The sequence below is a fragment of the Rhea pennata genome, chromosome 2, assembly GCF_028389875.1.
Source record: "Rhea pennata isolate bPtePen1 chromosome 2, bPtePen1.pri, whole genome shotgun sequence".
Taxonomy (NCBI): domain Eukaryota; kingdom Metazoa; phylum Chordata; class Aves; order Rheiformes; family Rheidae; genus Rhea; species Rhea pennata.
The window spans coordinates 4,131,290-4,143,487 of record NC_084664.1 but is presented as its reverse complement, the minus strand read 5'-3'; the positions used below and the strand labels follow the sequence as shown (position 1 = coordinate 4,143,487).

The window sequence follows — 12,198 nt, the reverse complement described above, 5'->3', positions numbered from 1 at the left end:
GACCAGAACTTGGTGATTACTGTAGTGTCATGGAGGTTTGGGTGTAAAACATTGAAAATATTCAAGAAGACAGAGAAAACCATTAAAGGGCAGAAGATTCCTGACAACAGAGCCTAATGATCTAAGTGGATGGGATACAGTTTTCTTCATTAACATTGTTCCTTGGCTTGGAATCACAGAATGGTTGAGGTTAGCAGGGACCTCTGGAGATGATCTAGTCCAACCTCCCTGCTCAAAGCTGGGTCAGACTAGGTTGCCCAGGACTATATCTATTCAGATTTTGAATATCTCCAAGGGTGGAGACTCCACAACCTCTCTAGATAACTGTTCCAGTTTTTTAACCACCCTCACATGAAGAAGTATTTTCTTATGTTCAGATAGAATTTCTTGTGTTTCATTTTGTGCCCATTGCCTCTCATCCTGTCACTGGACACTGCTGAGAACAGTCTGCCTCCATCTGCTCTACAGCCTTCCATCAGATATTTATATACACTGATATTATCCCTCCAGAGCTTTGTCTTATCCGTACTCAACAGTCAGCTCTCTCAGCCTCTCCTCATATGAGAGGTGCTCCAGTCCCTTAATCACCTTAGTGGCCCTTTGCTGGACTTGCTCTGGAAGGTCCATGCTTTTCTTGTCCTGGGGAGCTGAGCACTGGACACAGCGCTCCAGATGTGGTTTGCAGCAGTGCAGAGTACAGGGGAAAGATCACTTCCCACCACCTGCTGGCAACACAGCCCAGGATACCATTGGCCTTTGTCACAGGGGTGCATTGCTGGCTCATGGTCAGTTTGTTGTCCACCAGGACCCCCAGGTCCTTCTCTGCAAAGCTGCTCTCTAGATGATTGTTTCCGAGCCTGTACTTGCGCAAGGGGTCATTCTTCCCCAGGTGAAGGACTTTGCACTTACCTCTATGGAACTTCCTTCACTTTATGTTTTTTCACGATTTTTTTTTCCCAAAAGGGAAAACCTGCTTTATTTGGATCCTGAATTCTTGCAGAAGTTAAGTAGAAGTGAAGTGAGTCTGGAGCTTCACAGCTGGAGGCTGTCAGCATCTCACAGGGTCAGATTGCCATTTTATATATCTGCACCCTTCAGTTCAGTAATGTGGGAATAGATTAGGTGATTTTATAAGTTCCATTGTAGGAATCACTAGTAGCCATCAAGGAGCTGCTATAGTTGAGCTGCTTCTACTACTAATTGGTTTAATGATAGCTTAGGTACTTCAGCACTACACTTACAGTTGCTGTTTAGATCTGTCTGTCTTGCGAGCAGGATTTGAAACCCAATCAGATAGTCAGAAAAGTGGAAAATATGAAATATGAAAGAAAATAATGCCAGTTCACATGTGAGTAACTCAGACACACTTCACACTTGTTGTGGGCAACTGAGCTGAGTCCTACAAGCTCATCATCATCATTGTTGCATGCAAACAAATTCAAGTAGGGAACAGCCCATAGTGTTCATCCTCCATAAACTTCCTCCATAGTTCCCGAGACCTACAGTGGGCACTGGCTTGACATACCAAATTTAAAACTTGAGTTTCTTTGTCTGTCTCCTTTCAAAAAGTCAAGGCATGTTTGATGGGAGAAGAAGCAGTGAACATATGGAAATTAAAAGTCAGACTGGAAAAACGTTAATGAAGTTTAAATGAGGAGTCTGTTTATTCATCACCATCTGTTTATAGTGCAGTAAGAGAAAAAATAATTAATAGTTCCTTGCTTGTAAAAGTTCATGTGAATTCTTACCTTCCTAGTTGCAGAAGGCCTCCCAGGGTGTATGAGGTGTAGCTCTGGATTCGTATGATGGCCCTATGATCAACAGCACTCCAGGTCCTCTCTCACTGGACCAAGCACTACATGGCTGACTACAGCACAAGGGCTTCACTTGTGAGCTCCAAGTAGAACATACAGAAGGAGGGGGGATGGACCACCCAAGGCTGGGTAGGTGTTGCTTTTCCTGGCGACATCAGGGCCATCAAGTGGTGGTACAACCCTGAGACCTCCCAAGTGCTCACATGAGCACTCTGTGCTTTCACAGAGATCTGGGTGGGGTTTTGATATCAAAACCCTGCTGTTTTAAACTCGATGAAATATTGGAGGGGGCATTCAAATGAGGCACTGCACTGGCAGATTTGAAGACTGGTAGCTTCCAGGAGGGATTAAATATCTTGGCAGACATCCGGGGGAGCATCAGATGGCACCTGTGCAGCCAGAAGGCAGTGCCTATCCGCAGCCTGAGAAGGCCTGCAGAGGAATGTTGCCTACAGGCAGGCTCTGTCCCACTGGTTCCAAGCAGTCAAATATGCAGTCAGGAAAAAACAGACTCTTGAACAGAGGATGATCCTGACTTATTAGCAACACATCAAAAATGTTAACCTAGTCAACTGCCATGGACATACATGATGTGTCTCTGAGAGCAGAGGGCGAGGAGACTCTAGAGCGATTTATGAGCAGAAAGGGATGGCTTCAGCCTATGGATTAAGTCATCTAAATTCAGCTGTCTGTGCAAGGTAGATGTCCAAACTCCCAGTGTAAGAGGGTTTGATTCAGCTGTGCAAACACAGCTGTGCAGTGCCATTTGAGATGCTCTTAGATAGCCAGTGTCCATTTGTCGTTTCAGAAGTGTCTCACAAGTCCTGTAGCATATTCACCAGCCCCTGTGTAAAAATGCTTCAGATATCTTAGGGTATCACAAATGGCATAAATGTCTGTTTCTAAGTACCTAGACCAAGCCCTCAGAAGCCCCTTGTTGCAGTCCAGTCCTACCCTATCATCTGCAGTCCAGACATCTATGATATCCAGCAGGACTCCTGTTACAGAGGTGAAATTCAAATGAGGATCTACACAACACGTTATCACTCTGCCTTGTACAGTTAAGGGCTGATTTTTGCCTTGATATCACAAGATAAGGCATTACAACATCTGTTTTCTACCTTAATACAAGGCAGTGGTGGAGGCTTTGCCTTTTGTTTTGCCTGTTGCTGAAATGTCCTGGCTGCAACCTTTCTAACAAACAGCAGAGTTTATTTGACTTAAGAACAGCTGTCTTGTAGCTTTGGGGATTAACAGCCATTTAATGGACATAAATCTTGTACTGAAAAAAAAAAAGGCATTTTACTTTGGAGAATATCTAACATTTGAAAATGCCTTCAAGCTTTTTAGTTAATTATTTTTTTAGCATGGGATAATATATAAATGCACAGCGTCAGTTATGCAAAGGTTATAAAAATAAGCAGGAGAAAATGCCATTGCTCCAGAGCAAAGGAAAACAAAGCATTTTCAAAGCTTTAGATAATTTCTCAGAAGAGATCTGTTTATGCAGAGCTTTGAGTTTGTTTCTGACAGTAATTTGTATTTGTCCCCCTCCTGTCCCATCAGATTTCTCCATAAGAAATCTTTTTCCTGAACTTTTCTTCTCTTGCTGACTGTATCTGGGAATTTTCATGATAATATCCACCCTTGTACATTGGAAAATGATGCATATGCCATAAATTATGTTGAGCTCCCATCACAATATATAGTTGTGATCCAAAACTTGCTGAAGCCAGTGGTGACTTCTTTCACTGATTTTACTGTGCACTGGACTTTCTGTAACCTAGGTGCATTTATTTCTTGATATCTGGGGCTTTTAACATAGGAAAATGAAATTGTGGAGAACTGTGGAAGTTGAGGTCAGAGGTACTGCGCTTTACATCCACCAGGTCTATACTGGCCTTCTCCTAGAGAAAACTTGTAAATTGTAGGTGCCTCCCAGATTAAGCTTTTCTTTTTTTTTCCTTTCCTTCTAACCATTAAATGTCCCTTCATTTAAAATCAAACCCCAGATGAAAATACCTTCGTGTTCCTCTTGCCCCTACCTACAGAGCCAAGATATAGGTCTTCCACATAACCTTTCCTTCCTCTGCAACTGCCCCTCAATTTTTCTGGGTACTATTCCAACATATTTATTATGAGTGCCAGACTGTAAAGGTTTCACATGGATGAAGCCCTCTCCAGCTATGGGAAAGGACAGCAGAATCATGGCCAACGTCAACTGTATCAACTGGAGTAGTTGGGACAGGCAACTGGTAGTTTGTTGCAGAAACTTCCTTTTTACCCTTCCCTTTTCTGGTCGGTGTATCATATCTGAGCCTAATATTTGCCTTGAAGAAAAGCAACAATGCAGAGATCACAGCATTGGTGGAAAAATCTCTTCCCTTGCCAAAGCAAGTCCTTTGGTCTTGAAGGTACAGGGTTAGCCTGTGGAATAACAACAAGGTAGGGCACTTAAGAATAAATACTTCTCTTTAATTGTTTTAGGAAAGAGCTTTCCCCAGCTGGTTGCAGACTGATACAACTTCAGCATGTTGCCAAGGGGAGACTGTCACTCTCCTACTTGCCTTCAAGGAACAGGTCTAGCTGAGTCGGACAGTAAGGTGTGCCTCACACATTTAGAGAAGTCAAGAAATTCACATTGGTTGGGCTAAATGGTGGAAAGCTGAGGAAAAGTCTCCTGATTTTCACAGCATTTGGGTCACCAGTGAGAGCTGCTGCACTCATGTCCTATCCTTCCTTTGTTAGGAAACCCCACAAAATCATTAACACACTTCTCCTCCTAGCATCTCTGTGTCTGTCTGGTAGGGGAGGTAGAGAAGCACAGAGGAGCTGCAGCCTTAGTCCCATTTTAGACCCTGCACCATGAACAGTGACCATAGTCACTGTTGCCTCCCCTGGAGTCAGAGAAACATTTCTTGAGAATGAGCTTAATCATCTTCACTGTGCCCTTGGGGGTACCAACCTGGGAAAAGCCACACAAGGAGGTTAGGTACCTAAATTTGAAAAAGCTAAAGATGGTTCTCCGTAACTTCTACAAGAGCAGGAGGATTTCAACGAGGAGTGAGAAAGCCCTAGAATAACCTTTTCGGCATGCTACAAGTCAAGGCGCTACAGAGCTGTCTGTTGACTGAATGCTGGTGAGGAGATAAGTTATGTTTTGAGCAACTCTGTTTATAAATCTTCATCTTAAATCTTGTCATCTTTTGTTTCAGTTTAGACATTCTGGAATTAGGCAGAAGTGCTCAGCTCACAGTTTTCGTTTGTGAAAAGAATGATCTGGAGGGATAAAAGAAGTCAAGTCTTTCTTTCATTTGTTGGTTAAAGAAAGGCCGAAAGATTAGAAACTCTTCTTTTTTTCATATTTCATACTAGACTTTGATGATGGAAAAGCTTGTAGGATTTTTCTGCTTAAAAAATAATCCTCCAGAAATATTCTCTGGTGATTTCTTTCATGCTGTTTAGAATGACTCAGTCTGGGGGCTTGGAGTGAGATTTCCTTCATGTGTCTTTGACTTAAATTTCTGCAACATTTAAGAAGAAAGACATCTCAACATTTCCTGTTAAGTGCCCGGACAGCTTCTACTAGAAGTCACTGCAGAAGTGCAAACCATTTGTTACAGTGAATAATGGTAATTTTAATATTTTGCAGCTTGTAAAATCAATGTCTGATTGATACTGAGGCAAAGTCCAAGATAAATTCTTTCCTCAGTCTGGGAATCCTTTTTGCTTGCTGTAATTACCCAGGTCCATTTTCTACTGAATTTGGACTGTAGATTCTTCACTGGGGGAAGAATTAAGGAGCATCTATGTGCCACGGAGTGCGAATCAGTGGTAGGAAGGAAATGCTACAGTTCAAGGGTTTCGCATCCCTAGCAGGACTGTGGTTTTCCTCTAGCAAAGTGGTTTCTCAGTCACATCCTGCCCTCGCCTATAGTGCTGAAGCGATGGCAGGCAGCATGACAAGCAAAAAGCATCTGAAGCAAATGCAACGCTGTGCAGCGTTGCAAGGGAACATGTTTGCTTCAGAACAGACTCTCGCAGCTGATAAAAATAAAAACACGGTGATGCCCCGGGATGCATGGTGGGGGAGGTTATGGGGATGGAGGAAGGAGTCCCAGCAGTGAATACAGAAGGGAAAGGTTTGAATTTTAGTGGCAGAATTACTATACTGAAATCTTGATGCACAGCTAGCCCTGGTCAAAACTAATCTGTCAAGTCAAAATAAGGTAAAACCCATTCCGCAAATCCAGGGCAGGGAAGGATGGGATAGAAGGAGAAATAGAAAAGGTACAAAGGAGAAATGGTAGGGAATAGCTTCTCTACAAGAAGCAATTAAATAAGTTGGACACCTCAGCTTGAAAAATTGATGCTTGAGGAGGGATATAAAAGAGGATTTTATGGTTTTTCTCCCCAGGGAAAGGGTGACTGTGAATAAGTTATAAATATTTCTTTATGCATAAAGGAACCAGGCAATTCCTAATGAAACCAGCACTGAACAGGTTTAAACCGAATTTAGAAAAGCATGTGCTTCTTTAGTCAGCAGATAGTTAAACTGTGCAACTCCCTGGCCCAGGAGGTTATGCATTTTTAAAGTTTCCATGGATTCAAAAGCAAAAATTAATTGCATTTATTTTTTTTAATTACAGAAGAAGAATCTATTTTTTTATTATTATTATTACATACAATTTTTAATATGTAAATAGAAAGCTATCCTTGACTGAGGAAATTGCAGCCTCTGCTTGTTGATTAGGCTGGCAGTCTGTGCCAGGGCAGTATTTCTGTGCACTTAAGCCCATTTATATACTTCCCTAAATCCCCAGCTCAGTATGGGCTTTTCTGGAGAAAGGAACAGTAACAAGGGCAAGTGCAGAGTCCTGCACCTTGGGAAAAATAACCCTAGACACCAGTACGAGCTGGGGGCTGACCTGCTGGAGAGCAGCTCTGCAGAGAAGGACCTAGGAGTGCTGGTGGATGACAGGTTGACCATGAGCCGGCAATGTGCCCTTGTGGCCAGGAAGGCCAATGGTCTCCTGGGGTGCATTAGGAAGAGTGTTGCCAGCAGGTCAAGGGAGGTGATCCTGCCCCTCTACTCAGCCCTGGGGAGGCCTCATCTCGAGTCCTGTGTCCAGTTCTGGGCTCCCCAGCACAAGAGAGACCTGGAGCTACTGGAGAGAGTCCAGCATAGGGCTACGAAGATGATCAGAGGGCTGGAGCACCTGCCCTATGAGGAATGACTGCGAGAGCTGGGCCTCTTCAGCCTGGGGAAGAGGAGACTGAGGGGGGATCTTATCAATGTGGAGAAGTACTTGAAGGGAGGGTGTCAAGGGGACGGGGACAAACTCTTTCCAGTTGTCCCATGTGACAGGACAAGAGGCAATGGGCAGAAATTGAAGCACAGGAAGTTCTGCCTGACCGTGAGGGAGAATTTCTCCCCTCTGAGAGTGACGGAGCACTGGCACAGGTTGCCCAGAGAGGTTGTGGAGTCTCCTTCTCTGGAGATCTTCAAGGCTCGCCTGGATGCAACCCTGTCTACCATGCTCTAGGTGACCCTGCTGAGGAGGGAGGTTGGACTAGATGATCTTCAGAGGTCCCTTCCAACCTTACTGATTCTATGATTCTATGATCTGTGCAGCTGTCTTGGTCTGTGTTTGAGGCAAGTCTACCAGGCAGTGGAGGCCACTCAGAGCTATGCTTTAAGGGAGCAAACTTGACCTTCTAGTTAGCTAGCGAAAGGCTATTTCTGATCTTCAATATGGCTTGCTGGTTCCAGTGAAATGGAGATGCTAACATGCAGGGTATGTTCCTTCAGCTGAGAAGTGGTGGTGAGCTTAATCTCTGGCCAGGCTCTCCCTCTTTCTCTATTGCCCTGCGTGCGAAGGTGCAGATGGCGTTGGCACAGCAAACCGTGCCAGCCCTGAGAGCCCTCGCTGCTGGCCTGGCTCAGCTGGCGTGATATGGACCAGAGGGCTTAACTCAGCTTGGCTGTAGTGGATGAGCAAGGAAAACAAAAGAAGGAAGGAAAGGAAGTTAAATTGAGAGGTCATAAATAGAATCACTTTGATTTTTATATAAAAAAAAAGAAGGATAGAGGAAAGGTCAGAGGAAATGGAAGTGTGTTTTGCCTTCAGATTTTGCCCTGCTTAGTAATACCCCAAGGCTCAGGATGGGTTTTCCTACTCTCTGGTGTGACTGATTTCAACTTGTCTCTCTGTGACTGATACTCAGCAAAGTCGCAGAGCCTTTCTTTTTCAGTCTGTTTTCTTCAGTCAGGTAAAAACTGAGTGCTAGACTGGGTCAAAGAGTATCACGTGCAATGATAATCACTTGTAACGAAAGCAAACTGGCCAAAGCAGGGAAGGACATCCAGCATCTAGCTGTAACTTCTGCGCAAGCTGTCAATGAGGGAATAAATGTCACCTAATAGCGATTTACAGCCCTAACTCCAGAGAGGTTGGAAACTGCCTGCTGATATCGAACCGGGACAAAAATGAGCTTCCACTGGAAGCACACCAGGTTGTTGCCTGGGAAGGTACTAGTGATGGTTCAGCTTGGCTTAATGAAGCTGTACTTTGCCTTGCTGTTGTCAACCTGTGGCTAGTGAGAGGTGTACTGAGATCCTGAAATACCCCAGGCATCTAATGAGCATCTTTGCATCTAAACATGGACTGAAAGAGCAAGATTCTTCTGAGCAAATGTCTTCCAAAAGAGATCTGGAGTGACTCCCACTCCTTAGGGAGAATTTGGTGCAAATGAGAAATGTACCAAAAGCATTTCTTTTTTTCTGAACTGGGAGTTCACCTGGATTAAGGCCTTGCGTCAGCACCAGCCTACTGCCATTAATTTCTTTCCTCAGCCAAACCCAGTCACATCTCAGAGCCATGCCAGAGCTCTGTAGATTCATATTTATTCATGAAGGGAAGTTGTTCTCTGCTGCTTCCCAGATAAGCCTTGACCGTGTATTTGCTGTGCCTGTAGATATAACTGAAAGAAATGTTCTTTGCACTCTTAATCTACCAGTTCTACAAACCACCGTATAGCTGTGCCTCATACAGATTGGCCTGTTTTCCATTTATTAACCTTTTGAAGGGAGAGAAAGTGAGAGCCTGAGCTTTTATTCACATTTGGCAGTAATGGCAGAAAAAGGCTACCACTTCCTCAGGGGGTTATTTAAGCCGCTACAGCTGAGTCTGGTAGGGACAGCGTCAGCACCTTCAGACGCTGTGGACATTGGCCAGTGAGCCGTGGCAGTTGGGGATAGGCGTGTCCCATTACCCTAGGGTGGCAACTGCTGGCAAACGAGTAGGGAGAAGAGCTATGGGGGAAAGCCTTCATCCATGCCATGATGTGAGCCTCTCAGAGGAGAGCTCTCCAAAGCCTGACCACCTGCAGCTGAGCAGCCCAGGCACCTGCCTTGCAAAGAGGGAGGTTGATGGTTGAAGGTGAAGATCTGGGTCTGGCATGCAGCCAACAGCCTCCAACCCCTTCACTGATGGTTCTCCTAGAGCAAGACTTGGGGAGACCTCTTCAAGAGGGAGAGCAGTGGCTTCTGTTAATTACACTGATTGCATGGTTTACAGCAAGAGTATGAGTGGTTTGATTTGCTTATCTGAGGGAAGTCTAAAAGGCAGCTTTGTCAAAAAAGGACTTCTTCCTGTGATCTCCAGAAGAAAATATTTGGCTCCAGAAAGCATTTCACAATCTACCAGACAAGAGCATGACAAAGCAGAGTATCTGGAAGTCACAGTAAAAACAACTGAAAAGAAAAACAGTCTTTATACATACATATATACACATATATAATGGCATGAGTTTAAAGAGTGTACCTGATTACCCAGGGTGTGCTAAGTGCTCCCATCTTTGAAAAAGTCAGTGCTTTTACCCACGGGTCCCCCGGACTCACTTGATCTTTTGCAAGGCAAAGACAGCCCTTGCTGGAACAGCAGTGTGTATTCTTTGCTTTTTGGTAAAAAGCAAAGGAGCAGAGCCAGTCTTTTGGTTGAAATGACATTAGAAAGTTTGCCATACAATTTTCTAGGGTTTTGGAAATGCAAGGTAAATCCATGACTCATTCCCACCTGCTGCCTTGGATAAGGATTTGCATCCTTCCCGCAGGCATTCAGCGCAAGGGCTTTTTGAAGAAGCCCTTAATAATCACTAAATATAATTTGGTCAGGCAAAACAAACTCATTTTTGGATCCGTGGAGGCCAAGTGATGTCATTGGGAAGACAGGGATTCCCCTTCCACGAGGCGCATGACAGCTCTTTCTCAGATAGTTTCTTTCAGATATTGGTCTGTTGTAGTGACATGACTCCGTACTGCCTGCTGTGGTCCCCTGATCCCAGCAATTTGTCTGGAAAAAGTCTATCAATATGCTGGATAGACTTTTTTTGTCTTCTTTTTGGAGAAAGAAGACAATTTTCTGGAAGGCCATTTGGTAAAGGCTGTCTGTGTCACAGTTCGGAACGACAGGCACAAACTTATGTCTGACATCGCATAGGCTGACTGCAGTGTGAGCAGCAGGCATTGGACTACAGATTCAAAGCATCCTACAGGTGCTCGATCTTCATATTGTCTAATTCATTTCAAAGGAGAGTGCTTTTTTTTCTGCCTTGCATTTCAAACAAGAAACTTGCATTTCATAGAAGTTATTATAATGTAAGCATTAGATATTAAGCTTTGTTCGGATTTAGAGCTAGTATGAGTTAATTGTATCTCGCTTAATTTCAGAAGCCTCAAAAGTAAATATCTAAACATAAGTTGGTCATGGCAGGCCACCTTCTAGTCATTGGAAAGAGGATACTTCCAGAGAATGACTCATTTGCTCTACTTTTAATAACCATCCTAGGGTGATGTGACAGGCCAGCCAGAGCTCCTGTTCCCATTGACTTCTCCAGGTTTACTGACACATCTAACTTGTAGATGCATAAATTTAGGTGTATGAATCCCACCCATAAAGCTTGAGTCCTCCCTGACAGCTACACAAGTAATGTCAGCAAATGTGAGGGGCCAGCAAGGAAGAATGGTATCAGAAGAGCTGATATGCAGACACGAGAGGTCTTTGCAGACGCAATAATTTTTAAAGATCCATTCTGTGTATCTTGCAAATCCAGTGTCATGTCTTCACCTTATTTAAATCAAAGAGTTAACAACACTGAGCAAGACTGAGCTTTTAACTTGCATCAGCAGTGGTGGTGAAAAATACTTTCGTAGAAAAAAGTAGAGATCACAAATATTCTCAAAAGTGCATAATTCAGAATATTAACAAGCCATCTTATACTGTCCTCTTGTATTTCATTTTGTCCTGGGGTAATGGGGGCTTTATAATTATCAAGGCTGATGGAGGTAAAGATTGTAGAATTTGAAAGACCTTGTCACAAAATCATCTTTTTTCCATGGGCAGAATATCTTATGTCATAATACTCTTGGAGCTGCTGGCTGTTTGGTGGCAGATAAATATGACTCTGTGGGAACTGAGCTTTGTAGCTGACATTAGAAATCTGCAAATTGAATTTTAATGAATGATACAGTAGAGCTTTCTCCAAGAAGATATTGTCAACTATTCCTTTTTCAGGCTCCAATAAACCCACCTCCGGACTTTATTTGAAAAGTTCTATTTACTCATGAAAGAGTGAAGGAAAAATTGTGCCATAACTGAAAGAGACCTGAGGTTTCTTTTTCAGCTTCAAAGCCTTCTTGCGTGCTCACTTCATTGATCTGAGACAGCAAGCTGCCTCCATCTGAAACAACTTGTGATGACGCCAGGCTTTTTCTTAGCATAAGGGGTAAAAGATGATTTAAAAGAGGTACTAAAAGCAGGATACTGTTACCAAAGAAATGCAGCTTAACAGTGGTTTTCATAGTTCCCTTTGCTCACAAGTGAAACGTATTATCTCAAAGCTTTCTTCTTCATTTTATGGTTTCCCTTGTGAGGCTGTTGACCTTAACAACAACATTTTAGTCACAGCTGGAGAAGTGTTGCAAGGTAATGGGGCATGACAACTGCAGAGCAGAGGTGCTATGAAGAAGTGACTCTTAGGGAGGTCTGATGACAACCCATCTATCTAATCCAGGCAAAAACTGAAGCGTACATCTGATGGAAATTCCAAGAGGGAAAAAAATGATTTCAAATTTGTAGTAAAAATCCTAAAATCTGAAGCATGCTGAGGCAAAAACAAGCCTGAAGTGCTTAAATTCAGATTGACCAACTCCTTTTGGCTTCAGTGCTAACATTACGATATTCAACCGTGTGACTTGTATGTTAAATCATTAATGCCTTATGTGGAACTGGAAATGAAATGAGAAAATCAGAACACCATATTACTCAATGAACCAAAATCAGAACATCTGCAGAAAGAATATGTCTGGCCTTTTTTCTCACAG

The 12,198-nt window shown here is 43.4% G+C and overlaps 1 protein-coding gene across 1 annotated transcript in view; it reads left to right on the top strand.

Moving 5' to 3' along the window:
* The window catches only part of VIPR1 (vasoactive intestinal peptide receptor 1), a 111,918-nt gene that overhangs the window by 42,728 nt on the left and 56,992 nt on the right, over positions 1 to 12,198 (top strand). The window lies entirely within an intron of this gene.